Source organism: Natator depressus, chromosome 14 (genome assembly GCF_965152275.1).
Source record: "Natator depressus isolate rNatDep1 chromosome 14, rNatDep2.hap1, whole genome shotgun sequence".
Taxonomy (NCBI): domain Eukaryota; kingdom Metazoa; phylum Chordata; order Testudines; family Cheloniidae; genus Natator; species Natator depressus.
The window spans coordinates 39480336-39494544 of NC_134247.1; the positions used below are offsets into that span (position 1 = coordinate 39480336).

Genomic DNA, 14209 nt, shown 5'->3' on the forward strand with positions numbered 1-14209 from the left:
TGACAGATAAGATTAATATTTATTTGTAAGAATTTGTTTGTATTTATCTAGTTAAACTTTTAGTTTAATTTTTTATCAATATTATTGTTCACAGTTGTGGGGAATGGGGGGGTCAGACAATATTTTAATCAGACAATAATTATTTTATGATAGTGGACACGGAGATTCAAAAAGTTAAAAAGTGTAAGTTCTCAAGCAGCATTTTCTTTACTGTGCCTATTTGTAAATTTCAGTTATCATCAATGGAAATTTTTCTCCATGATTTGTGTGTACAGTGAAATCAACATTAACTGACATCTACCGATAAAATCTAATCCTTCCAAGTCGAGGGATATTCAATTCACAGGCCAAAAACTTGGTTAAGCTGGAATCAATGTTTCAAAGGCCTGATTCTGACGTACGCTAAGGCAGCTTGGCATCAGTGTAAAGGAGACGCAGTGTCAAAAGTGTTGCCAACATTCATGATTTTATAATGAGTCTCGTGAACATAAGAACGGCCAGACTGGGTCAGACCGGTAGTCCTTCTAGCCCAGTATCCTGTCTTCTGACAGTGGCCAATGCCAGGTGCTTCAGAAGGAATGAATAGAACTGGTAATCATCCAGTGATCCAGCCCCTGTCACCCATTCCCAGCTTCTGGCAAACAGAGGCTATGGACACTTCAGAGAATGGTTTTGCCTGTTATTTGGTGGGTTTGTTAAAGCCCCAGCTCCTGGAAGCATGTGATGAGGTGAGACTCTTGGCTTTTGTTTCCTAGACAAAGGAAGTTTTTGCTTCCTTGGTTGTAGAGAAAAACGTAACAATGTGATCCAAGTGCAGCCTAAAGGTCTGAGAAGCCAGATGGCAAATAGAAAGAACCCAACATTTATTATTAACTATTATTTTTAAGTCTCATGGTTTTTAAGGTGATCTCATCATTTCAGGGGTTCTGACTAATGAGTTTTAAAAGTTTGGAGTTGGCAATACTGTGAGAATTCAGGCCTTAACTCTGTATTCACTACCCATGGAAAGCCCCCTAATTTTAATGTGATCATTTATCAAAAACAGCACAGTCAACAGAAAGGGAAACGGAGAGGGCAAGGTGTGGACATGCGCATGGAGCCAGGCTGTAGGCCCAAGCAGCAAATGAGCCCAGGCCCCCTGGAGTAAGGGTGAAGTAAAGAGATAAATTACAATGTTCATTTTTATGTTTAGGTCCTTAGAGCCTTTGCTGGAGAACATGAACTAATCACTGCCTGGCCTGAAAACATGAACTGATCACTGCCAATGCAGTACAGCCAGCAGCACATAATCAAAAATCTTGAGGTTGGCTAAAGGAAACTTGAAGGTTTTTCTTCTAAAAAATTACATTCTGGCGTTTTCGTTTGTTTCTGAGCATTCATGATTCACTCTGGTCACGTTCTCAACCTTTGCTGCTCCGCCCTGAGAGCAAGAAACTGACCTTTGTTAAAGTGAGAGCTGAGATTGTCACATAATCACAGGATTCCAGGAGCTGGGGTGTTACGAGAAACACCAGCTAGTGAAAGAGTCAATGTGAAATGAGGAAAGTTTGTGACAACCCCAATGTGATGTTTTTGTGATTTGATGTGGACAGAAAACAGCTGCACCTCTAGCGATTGCAGGTCCTTACCTGGCCCCCATCACTGCACTGTCTGAGCACCTCACAAACGCCAGTGAACTTAGCCTCACCATACTGCTGTGCACAGATGACCCATACCTGCTGACGGCGTGGGGGGTGGGGGGCGCAGAGTGAGGGCAGCACCTTCAGCTGATGTTACTGAGCATGTTCGGTCTGTGAGAGCATGGTCACTACAAGCCAAGCAGCAAATCTGGGGGACACCCATGTGCCCCCCGCCCCCCCAACACAGTGCCTCTGCGGCTGTGAGATGGGGAGGGGCTGTTTCCCCCATTTTAGAAGAGGGGAAATTCAGGCCTAGACACAATAAGTGACTTGCCTGACTTCACACAGATCAGGGAAACGAACCTGGGTCTGCTCAGGGTAACTTAGCACCTTCGCTACTGGGCAAACTTTTTCCTCTGCAGCCGGAACCTGGGAGAAGAGGATAAGGAGACGGATGGACACGCCCAGACACAGGGTTTGTCTGATAATCATCTCACTGACCCTCCCCGCAGGAACTAGGCCAGCCTGTGCAGAGTCAGGTGATAATGGTGATGTCACCAGTCCTTGATGTGGCCTTTCTCCTTGGCCCAATTCTGACCCGATAATCACTGTGTGGACTGGTTCTGCAGGGGGAAAATACGAGCCACAGATCCTAGTCTGGGTTTTGTCTGACTCTGGGCAGAGGAGTGTCAGGCCGAAGAGATGGGACAATGGGGCCTGTTCAGCACACAGAGCTGGACATGCTGAAGCCCACAATGAGCAGCAATCTGCCCCGCTGCACAGGCTCTTTGCTGCTGGAGCTCCCTGCAAATGTTTCCCACCAACGCATTTGCTGCCATAGATCTAGATTCTGACTCCGGTTGTACCATTGCTCCTTTGACATGAGCAGTCAGCCAGTGTTGAGGCCTTGCTAGGTTCTTCCATTGGCAGGAGAAATTGATTATAGGAGTCAGGTATTTCTTTGATGCAATCTTTATTATTTACAAAGAATTTCCACACATTCGTGTGCCCTGAACACAGTACAAACAAACAGCAGCCGGCAGTTTCCTTACTCAGAAATGCACGTCTGCCTTTCCAGGGAACCGTATGCCTGAAGCAAGCTCTGTCTCTCCATGTCCTGCAGGGATCAAACTCACGACTGCTTCTCTTGGCTTTCTGCCTCACGCACACCAAGCTGCCGGCCAATCCCTCAGCCCCTCTGTTTCCAGCTAGATCCAGGGAAACCCATCTTAGGCTTGGTCTAAACTTAACACTTAGATCAACCTACTGACGTCACTCAGGGCTGTGAAACATTGTGTGCTCTGAGTGCCACAGCGAGATGGACCTAACCTCTGGTGCAGACAATGGAATTCTGCCGATGACGTGGCTACAGCCTCTCAGAAAGGGGGATTAACTAGAGAAATGGAAAAAACATTTCCATCAATGCAGGATGCATCTACACTATGGCACTTCAGTGACACAGCTGTAGCTCTGCTGCCGTAGTGACTGTAGTGTAGACATACCCTTATTCTTCCTGAGGCCTGGTCTACACCTACAACTTAGGTTGGCCTAGCTACATTGCTCAGAGCTGTGAAAACTTTCACACCCTCTGTGACATAGTTAGGTCGATCTAACCCCTGATGTAGATGCAGATAGGTCAAGGGAAGAATTCTTTGTCACCCTAACTACTGTCTTGCCCAGAGATGGATTAACTGCACTGATAGAAAAAACCTTTCTACAGATGTAGGAAGTGTCTACCCTAGCCACTCATTTCTACTGGATATTGGGATGCATGCACACTCCCCAGTCCCTGGCTCTCCCTCTCCCAGGCTCCCTGCTGGCGTGGAGCCTCCAGCTTCTCCCCAAACCCCCAAATCCCAGTTAATTAATTCTGTTTCCCTGCTACCCCTACATTTGCCTGTCCCCAGCCCAGCTGTTAATTCTGCCCCAGCAGCCCTCACATCCCTGTGCTGCAGGGAGGTAGTGGGGAGGAGCTTCCAGGGGTCATAGAGCTAAGAGGGTTGGGTAGACAGGAGTCCTCCAGGTCATAGGTACTAGGATGACTGTGGCTAGAGAAGAAGCAACCTCCAGGGTCATAGAGATGGCATGATAGAAAGTCCACAGGGAGAGGTCATAGAGACTAGGGCTTGTGAGGCTAGAGAGGCTGATCTCAGGGGCCCCAGGGGGCTATTTCCCCCCACTCCCCAGGTCTCAGGGACACAGGCGGAGCCAGGGGCGGATTCTCTCCCCGGGGATGGGGCCCGGCGGGAAAGTGAAGATCGGGGCCTCGTCACCAGCCTCGATAAATGTCACCTGCCCCTGGCCACAGTCCAGACAAACCCGGATCCTGCTGGGGGCCCGGCTCCGGGGCAGGGGGGTCCCAGGGGAAGTGAGAGCCTCGTACTGACCCCCCCACCACCCAACGGAATCCCAGTCTCATTATATTTGGTGTGTTTGTTAAAGCCCCAGTTCCTGGAAGCATGTGATGAGGTGAGACTCTCGGCTTTCATTTTCTAAGCAATGGCAGTTTCTAGCCCTCTCGCTTGCAGAGAAAATCTGGAAAAAGTCACTGAAATGCTGCCTAAAAGTCTGAGCAACCAAAAGATAAATAGAAACAATCAAACATTTATTATTATTACATTTCATGATTTTGAGGAGCCTGACTTGTGCTTTGTAAATGCCTGGGGTTGGCAATACTGTGCCACACAGGTGCTGACTTCTAGTTTTCCCTGGAGGTGCTCCACCCCCACTCCACCCCAAGTCCCCGTCCCCACTCCGCCCCTTTCCCCAAGGCCCTGCCCCCCCACTCCCCCACATCTGGCACACCCCTTGCTCTACCTCTTCTTGCCCCCACTCCACCTCCTCCCTGAGGCCTCCACCCGCCCATAGAATCGTAGAATCTCAGGGTTGGAAGGGACCTCAGGAGGTCATCTAGTCCCACCCCCGGCTCAAAGCAGGACCAATCCCACCACTCGCTGCTCTCCGCCCTCTCACAACCCCTCACCGACCCCAAGCCACCAAATAGCTGTTTGGTGGTGGCGCCGAACAGTGGTGGCTGGTGGGTGCTGAGCACCCACTATTTTCTTTCCGTGAGGCTCCAGCCCCGGAGCACCCAGGGAGTCGGTGCCTATGCTGTGCCAGTGAGAATTCAGGAATTAAATCTCAATCCGTTACCCAGGGAAAGCTCCCTAAAGCAGCGTCATCATTTATCTAAAACAGCACAATCAACAGAAAGGGAAACAGACAGAGCGGGCAAGCTATGGGACTGCGCACAGAGCCGGGCTGTGGGCACCATCCCACTGAACTAGGAGTGAAATGAAAAGATAAAGGCGAATGTTCATTTTAATATTTAGGTCCTTAGGCCCAGATCCTCCAAGGTGTATAGGCTCCTAACTCCCACTGGCAGCAGTGGGCATTAGATTCCTAAATACTTTTGAAAACCTGAGGCTTAGAGTCTCACCTGGAGAAAACAGGCCTGGAAACATAAACTGATCAATGGCCTTGACAGCACACAAGTGTTCAAAATTCATGAGATTGGCTGGAGGAATCATGAGATCTTTTCTAAAACCAATCACATTTTTGTTTCTGAGTGATGAGGTTTCACTCTGGTCACATTCTCAAGTTTTTCTACTCAACCATAAGAGAAAGTAACTCTTCAGACTTTCAAGCTTTTCTAGCAAGAAACTTTATATGTATTAAAAAAAGAGATTCTCCTATATTCACTGGATTCTTGGAGCTGGGGCTTTAAGAAAAGCAACAGATATTGAAAGAATCCAGATGAAATTAGGAGAGTTTGTAATAACACCCTTGTGATTTGCGTGTGATTTGATGTGGAAGCCATCCTCCTAGTGTCCTGGGCATCCTGCCCCAAGTGACTAGTGAGGAGACATTCCTGTACTCCCGCTATTGCTTTCCCAGTTTATTCCTCTGGGCATCCTTCTAAGACACATTTCTCTGTGCTCCCAAGGAAGGGTTCTGTCTCTTGTTCATCTGCAAAGCTCCGCCAGCTAACAACTGGGACAGTTTCCTTAATCACTGACAACACCTCTCCTGCCCCTGCGCCTAAGGGCATGATGCCTTCTGCTCGAAAGGAGCTAGTCTAAGCCCCTCCCATACTTGGAAGCACACTGCTTCCCTGTGTTACAGAGTCACAGGAATCCTCACCCACTTCAATGGTTTCTGAGATTCCCTGCCCCTTCTCTGGGCTCTCCTCTGGGACACATTTCTCTATGCTCCCTAAAGCCGGGTTTGTTTCTGGAGTTACCAGATTTGCCTGTTACTCTGGGATACGCTCATTTATTAGGGTTTCAGAGTAGCAGCCGTGTTAGTCTGTATTCGCAAAAAGAAAAGGAGGACTTGTGGCACCTTAGAGACTAACCAATTTATTTGAGCATAGGCTCTCTTTGATCAGAGCCTTTCTCAGTCAAGGCAACAGGACAAGCGCATTGCCTCCCGTGCCTGCCTGCTGAGCTGATGTACTGTAATGGTGAGAGACTGTACCAGCCTGGAAGTATACTGAAGGAAATGAAGAGTTTAAATTATCCTCCACATGTCCCACTACGAGGAATCCAACCCACAGGTCACTTGGGCAGAAGTATCAAGGTCAGGCTGCTACATCGTTTGCACAGTAAATGGCGCTGGAAAATAAATGATCTTTAAATGCCCTCACGCTCTGAAGAGGTAATGGACACAGATGTACCCCAGGCAGGCTCGTTTGGAAGCCGACGACTTTATGCGCCCCCCCCCCCCCCGCCACGTTTTGGCCAAACAGGACAAGGCAGCAAATAAGATCAGCCTGACGGATCAGTAATTGGCAGCAACTCGTTCCCCGGGCTGCTGCAGGCAGGACAGCGCTGCCGGGACCAGCGTCCCGTCCCGTCCCGCCCCGCCCCGCCCCGCAGGAGATCGCTACAGCGGGGGCAGCGCCCTGCGCCCCCCGGCGGACCAGAGACTGCGGCAGGCGGCGCGCGCCGGCACCGAGCAGCTGCCTGCACCGCCCCGGCCGGGCTGCCCCGCGGCGCCGGGGCCCTTCAGCTGCCGGGACCGCAGCGCCTCCCCCCGGCTCAGACTCCCCGCAACAGCGCCGCGCGCAGGGAGCCACCCGGCCCGGACTCGCCGCAGCCAGGCTGGGCTTTGTTGCGCCTGCCTGAGAGACCCGTGCGCCCCTTCGCCTCTACCCCGCCCCGCCCTGCCATTGGCTGCTCAGCCAGGCCGACCCCGCCTCCCGACCGCTCTGTCAGTCACGGGCGGATGTCCACCGTGCCTGGCGTAGGGGATTTTGGGTGATGTCGTTTTTGTGCGGCGGAAGTGACGCCAGCCCCTCGGCGGTCAGGCGGAGCGTCAGCGAGCGCCCGCTGCGTGTCCCGGGGGCGGGGCTCGGGGCGTGGTCGGTCGCCCAGGCAACAGCCGAGCCCCGGAGCCCGGTGAGGGCGAGGGGCACGTCCCGGTGTTGCCTGCCTCGAGGGAGTCTGGCCCCACGTTTGCCCCACCGTGGCCACAAGCCCCCCTCCCTCCCCGCCCCATCCGGAGTGTCCCAGCCTGGAGCCTGGCCCCGGCGCGAGGGAGGGGTGGGGCGAGCTGGGGCAGGGGGCTCGGGCAGGGGAGAGGGCGGAGAGCCCAGCCCCAGGGCTGTGTGAAGACGGGCCCAGGCTGGGTGAACGGGGCCTGCTCGTGGGAAGGAGCCGGGGCAGCTTTTCTCCTCCTCCTCTCCCCACGTGCTCATAAGAGCGGCCAGACTGGGTCCGCCCAAAGGTCCGTCCAGCCCAGCGTCCTGTCGTCTGCCGGTGGCCAGCGCCAGGAGCCCCAGAGGGAAGGAACAGAGCAGACGGTCGTCCAGTGACCCATCCCCGGTCGCCCGTTCCCAGCTTCTGGCAAACAGGCTAGGGACACTTCAGAGCATGGTTCCCCTGCCACACCCTTCTTGTCTGCCTGGGACCTGCTCCCATGGCCTTTTCAAAACCCCTCTGTGCCAGGGAATATTTAAACATGGGTCACTGTCCCTGGTCTGTGCAGCGTGGGAGCCCCCCCAGCGCAGGAGCCATGTCTGTGGGGTCTTTCCTAGACGTGCCCGGTGCTGAGGGGCTAGAGGGATATTATTGAGTCATCACAATAACTCCACAGGTGTGCAAAGGGTCTGTTTAGCCAGGGCCGTCCTGAGGATTTATGGTACCTTAGGCGGGATTATTAAACTGGTGCCCCTATGCCTGACTTGCTCGTAGCAACACAAACATAAGCTTACAGAATTGGAAAACTTGCCACATACACTTTATTAAAACCAGTTTAACTTAATTAAGCATACTGTAATGCTGGTGGACTAGCACTAAAGAATTAGCGCAATAGAAAAAAATCTGATTTATTGACAGAATGATGCAAATAATATAATTTTTTAAATTTAATGTGTCAACATTTTATTGGAAAATTATATGAAGAGTTATTGAAACGCTATTGTAGTGATAATCAAGATGGCCCATTTAGACAGTTGACAAGAAGGTGTGAGGATACTTAACCTGGGGAAATGGTATCCTCACACCTTCTTGTCAACTGTCTAAATGGGCCATCTTGATTATCACTACAAAGTTTTTTTCTCCTGCTGATAATAGCTCATCTTAATTAATTAGCCTCTTACTCCACCTTTTCATGTTCTCTGTATGTGTGTATATATATAATCTTCTTACTATATGTTCCATTCTGTGCATCCGATGAAGTGGGCTGTAGCCCATGAAAGCTTATGCTCAAATAAATTTGTTAGTCTCTAAGGTGCCACAAGTACTCCTGTTCTTTTTATAAAATCACTGCTGATAAAGTCTGTGGCTAACACAGCTGGGAGGAGTGGTAAATAATGCTAATGATGGGGCAGTCATACAGAGCAGCCTGGATCATTTGGTATACTGGGATTAGTAAAACAAATGCATTTAATACTATCAAAAGCAAGGCCCTATATCTAGGAACAAAGACTGGTGGCCATAGCTAGAGCATAGGGAACTGTATCCTGGAAAGCAGTGACTGTGAAAAAGGATTTGGGCATCACAGAGAACAAACAACTGAACGTGAACTCCCATTCCTAATGTGATCATTGGATGTATAATCGGGAGCAGCGAGTAGGAGCAGGGAGGTGATTTTACTTCTGTATATGGGCTTGGTGGAACTGATATTAGACACAGTTCTGGTGCCAACAGTCTAAAAAGGATGTTGATCATTGGAGAGGCTGCAGAAAAGATCCCCACAAATGATCTGAGGTTCTGAAGAAAATGCCTTACAGCAAAAGACATAGGGGTAGGGTGATACTGTAAGGAAGCAGAGGCAGAGGGAGCTGCTTTTTGGAGTGTGGAGCTGCACAGGACTGGAGTGTGCAGAGGGAGCTGCACAGGACTGGAGTGTGGAGCTTGGGATTTCTGCAGAAGCCAGTGTACTGCAAATCCCCACTGCTGTTCAAGGAAACAGGACTTTGTGTGTATTTCTGTAAATCAATGGGTGACACCGGGAATAATCCTGACTCCGTGTCCACCATTTCTTATCTGAACGGAGCCCCCTGACCAGCCCCCAGCTTCCAGATACCACTCGGACAAAGGGGCATCAAGGACTGTAACAAACAATGTTAATCATAGGGTTAGAAAGAACTGCAAAGGTCTCTAACCCCCAAGTTACAGGCATGGAGCAAATGGCTTTGAATAGTCATTATTCACATTGTGTAATGTGATTGGTCATCTAAGTCACCTGGGGTGGATTTAGTCATCCAATCAGAGAACAGAAAGGTTATAAACAATGGAGGAACAATTGATAAGTACCTTAACTGTAGGCGGCTCTACCTCCATCATGTCTAATAATACCAACCCTTGTATGGGGCCGTGGAGTATCTAGGGCAGGAACTCTTGTATAGTTAGGTGGACGCGCAGGACCCAGCACAGTGGCGCTCAGAGTCTGAGGTGGGGCCTTTAGATCAGTAGTTCTCAACCAGGGCTACGTGTACCCCTGGGGGTACGCGGAGGTCTTCCAGGGGATACATCAACTCACCTAGATAGTTACCTAGTTTTACAGCAGGCTACATGAGAAGCACTAGCGAAGTCAGTACAAACTAAAATTTCATACAATGACTTGTTTATACTGCTCTATATACTATACACTGAAATATAAGTACAATATTTATATTACAATCTATTTATTTCACAATTATATGGTAACCATGAGAAAGTCAGCACTTTTTCAGTAATAGTGGCTGAGACACTTGTATTTTCATGTCTGATTGTGGAAGCAAGTTGTTTTTCAGTGAGGTATAACTTGAGGGTACACCAGACAAATCAGACTCCTGAAAGGGGCACAGTAGACTGGAAAGGTTGAGAGCCATGGCTCTAGATGATACATAACACAAGTGTTATTCGGGGGTCCTGAGTTTGTGGTGACAGTGGGGAGGGGTACGCGAGGGGATGGGACAGGAGTCTGTGGCCACTAAGGGTCCTGCCCAGGGAAACAGGGGTAGTGAAGCAGAGAGCAGCCCCCTGTGGTGGGAGTGACCCCCTAACAACCCCTTCTCGGCCCAATCTGGGGCAGTAAAACAGCCTGTCAGGGTCTGGCCAGCTCTGCTATTAGGAGCTGGGCGACACTGTTCCGTAAACAGGCTCCTGGCTCTGATGTTCATTAACCACGGGGCGAGTCACCTTCTTCAGCAAGATGTCAATTTTAACAGGTCTAAAGGGGAACAGAATTTGATTGTGAGACGTGAGGGGGAAAGTTGGTCACTGGGGGGTTTAACCCCCTCGCCCTGCAAGCCCCTAACATGAAGAATGACTCAGGGCAACAGCTTCCCTCCAAAAAAGGAGAAGTTGCTGCAAATAAAGTATGTGAGGGGAAAAAATCCAAATCTGAGCAGATTTTCCATCAGTAACTGATAATTACATGGGAAAGAGCAAAACCGGAGGAGATTTAACATCAATGTTCAATTATTAATGAGATGTAAAGGAGGTCCCGTATTCCTGTTCCTGTTGCCACCCCTTATCAGGGTTCTCAGCAGTCTTCATCCGTGGGTGGTAGGGGGACCCAGGCCCACCCTCTCCTCTGGGTCCCAGCCCAGGGAGCCTGAGTGACGCAATCCGGGACCGTTTATTTAAATCCCCTCCTGCTTCCTGCCTCAGGGCCTTGCCGGGTACTTCCTGCCTGCTACCTTCTCCGATCCCTTCTGACAGAGAACTGCTTTCTGTGGGCAGCTTCCTCCAGTCTTCCCCTTCCCTGGGTCTCCCTGTAGCTCCCCCAGGGCAGATCCTGACCAGAGCTGAGAGCTGGGTGAGGGCAGCAGCTTCACTATGTTCACACAGCTCAGAGCCTTTCCTCGGGCGCATTAACAGATAACAGAGAGGAGGAGGGGAGCCCAGTGAGTGCGAGGGGGCCAGTAAGTGAGTGGGGCATTTCCTGCCTTGCGGGAGTCTCTGCCCAGGGAGAGGACTAAAATGGCCACAAGGGTGCACCACGGGGGCAGGAGTGAGAGCACCAGGGTCCTGCTGTACGGGTCGCTCTGTGCTGCAGACTCAGCCATGTGGGGGAGCTGGTCCCAGCGATGGAGGGAGGGGTGGGGAGAGCTGGGGAAGGGGATTCAGTAGCTCGGCCAGGGGAAGGGGAGTGAGAGCCCAGCCCCAGGGCTGTGTGAGTGATGGGCCCAGGCTGGGTGAATGGGACCCGCTCCCAGACAGCACTCCCCTCCCCCCGTATGTTTTACCCACCCCAGTCCACTGTGACAGACAGCTTTCAGCACAGGGCAATCCTGACACAGCTAGTGTCTTCTCTGACCCATCACAATTTGCTGCCCCTCCCCTTTCCCTGTCTCCTTGTGTAGGCATATTCTTAATATTTGTGATTCTGTTCATAATAAATTGTAAACCTGCAATATTGATTTATAATATTTGTAAATCTGCATTTATAACATTTATAATTCTTCCATTTGACATAATTGTAAATCTGCAATATTGATTTACAATTCTGTATTAAAGCTTGCAAACCGTACTTTGCAACCCGCTCAATTGGCTCTGCTTTCTCTGAAGTGATACTTTCTCTCACTTGTTATTAAGATTGACACTTGTAAAACTAAACGGCTCAATTGATTCTCCTTTCTCTGTATTGACGCTTTCCCTTGATTGTCATTGAGATTGACGCTTATAAATGTGAACCAATCAATTAACGTGACTTTCTCAAATGGTTATGTTCAATTGGCTCTACTTTGCAAACGGATACTTTGTGATGGAGATTGATAGGCTTCTTTGTAACGCCCGCGAAGAGCCGCGAATTGGAGCGGCACTCATAGAAATGCCACATAGAGACTCCCACCCTCTATAGTTTGGATCAGGAATGTTAAAAAACGGGGAGTCTCAAATAAATAACACCTTTGTATGATAAAAGAAAGTCAATACCGAAGGGATGTTAAGAGACAGGGAGTCTCAAATAAAATAACAATAGTCGGTGAAATGAGAAATGTGTTTTTATTAAAGTAAGGAATGTGAATGAATGGTGGGTTTTGAATAATCAGGGAAGTGCCAGCCTAGGAATTTAACATCAATTGGCCGAAGAAGCCGTCAGGTGGAGACAACCAGAGAACCCCACCGGAGGGCAAACTGGGATCCACCCGACCAATTCAAAGGATGAAGAAAGCTGATGAGCACCTGACAGCCGTCCTGGAGCAGTCATGACTAACAATATGACAAAGCAAATTCCACGGACTGGCACAGGAAGAAATTCCTATAAAAATGGACACTAAGGTCTGAGAACTTTGAGTCTCCAGTTCTGCCACTACCCTTCAGGAGGATCGGATGCGCATCTGACACGGACTCAGCTCCACTCTCGTGTACAGGTTACCTGGCCAGTACTCTGTCACAAGCAACTTCTAGGCTGCTAACTATAACCCCTATGCAGAACTGGTATGAATGAATGAATGAATGAATGAATGAATATATATATATAGTTAAGTAAGGAATAAGTAACAATACGACAGTGTGAGTTTTATATTTCTTTTTATTATATTTACAATAAATGTGGCATTTTTCCTTGTCCCTTTTAATAAGATCCTGCTGGTTTTTATTTTATTGGTATAACACCTGGGGGGGTCAGGGACCGCAGGTAGAGCGAGCATCTCGCAGGGTTTCCTATTTCACACCAATCTCTGCACCATCGCTGCACTCAGGGCCCACTGCGCTGGGAGAACCATTGAGGGCCTGACTCTGGGGGGTGGCTTTGCCAGGAGCTGCGTTCTCCAAGAATTGGCCCAGAGATGTCTGGAAACTAGGCCATGGTCTGAGATTGACTTGCTTATTCTGATACCTGTTGCTTCCAGGCTTCCCCCAGCTGCTCTTGGCCAGCAGATGCAGCTCTTTGTCCCCATCTAGTGGCCACATCACACTTTTTCGCTCCCTCTTGCTTTTCTGTAAGTGAGCTCAGGAGTAGGCAAGGCGCTGTAGAACACTGTGAGGGGAGGAGAATTAAATTCATGGAGGTAAATGGAAAAGGGGATGTAACCAAAGGTAGATGGGGCCAGACTAACCTGAGCTCTTTCTTTGAGCTGAGAACTGGTTGTTTAGATAAGGGAAATGCAGCAGATCTAATATACTTGGACTTCAGTAAAGCATTTGATACGGTATCACGTGGGAAATTCTTAGCTAAATTAGAGAAGACAGGGATCAGTACAAGAATTGTAAGGAACCAATTAAAGGGGAGAAAGCTGGAAGCTGAACTATGGGATCGGAGGGAGGTTCCTAATGGAGTTCTTCAAGGATCTGTTTTGGGATCCATCTTTAATCTCTTTATTAATGGTGTTAACCCAAAAAGTAGGAGAGTGGTAACAAAACTTACTGATGATTAAAAAGCTGGGAAACATGGTCTGTACAGAGGGGGTAGAATATTATACAGGAAGATCTGGATGACCTTGAAGACTGGAGTACCAGAAGAAGGATGACATTTAATGGTACCAGGTGCAAGATCCTGCACTTAGGGTCTAATAAGAAGAATTTCTTCTTGATGCTGGGGGCTCATCAGTTGGAGGCGACAGAGGAGGGGCGAGACCTTGATGTGTTGGTCGATTATAGGGTGACTGAGCCACCCATGTGATGTGGCCATGAAAAAGGCAAATGTGGTGCTAAGATGCATTAGCTGAGGCACTTCCAGTCGAGACAGAGAAGTACGAAAGTACATGGCACTGGAGAGCCCTCCTCTAGAATCCTGTGTACGATTCTGGTCATTCGAGAAAGATGAATTCAGAGTGAAACAGGTGCAGAGAAGAGTTCTCAGGATGATCAGGGAATGGAGGGCCTGTCTTATGAGAGAAGGCTGGGAGAGCTGGGCTGGTTTAGTCTAGCAAAACAAAGGCTGAGAGGGGATCTGATGGCTCTTCATAAATACATCAGGGTAAACACCAGGGAGGGTGGAGAGCTGTTCTAGCTAAAGGACAATGTAGGCCCAAGAACAAAGGAGGATCAACTGGCCAAGAACAAGTTCAGGCTGGACATTAGAAAGTTTCTAACCATCTGAGGAGGGAGGTTCTGGAACAGCCTCCCGATAGGGGCAAACTTTATTAGTTTTAAGAGAGCATTTGAGTGTGACTAAGAGACACATTTGAGTGTGACTGTATGAGAGGGTTGCTT

At 49.3% G+C, this 14209-nt stretch overlaps 1 pseudogene; it reads left to right on the forward strand.

The window, feature by feature from the left end:
* The window catches only part of LOC141998040 (zinc finger protein RFP-like), a 338200-nt pseudogene that overhangs the window by 119192 nt on the left and 204799 nt on the right, over positions 1-14209 (forward strand).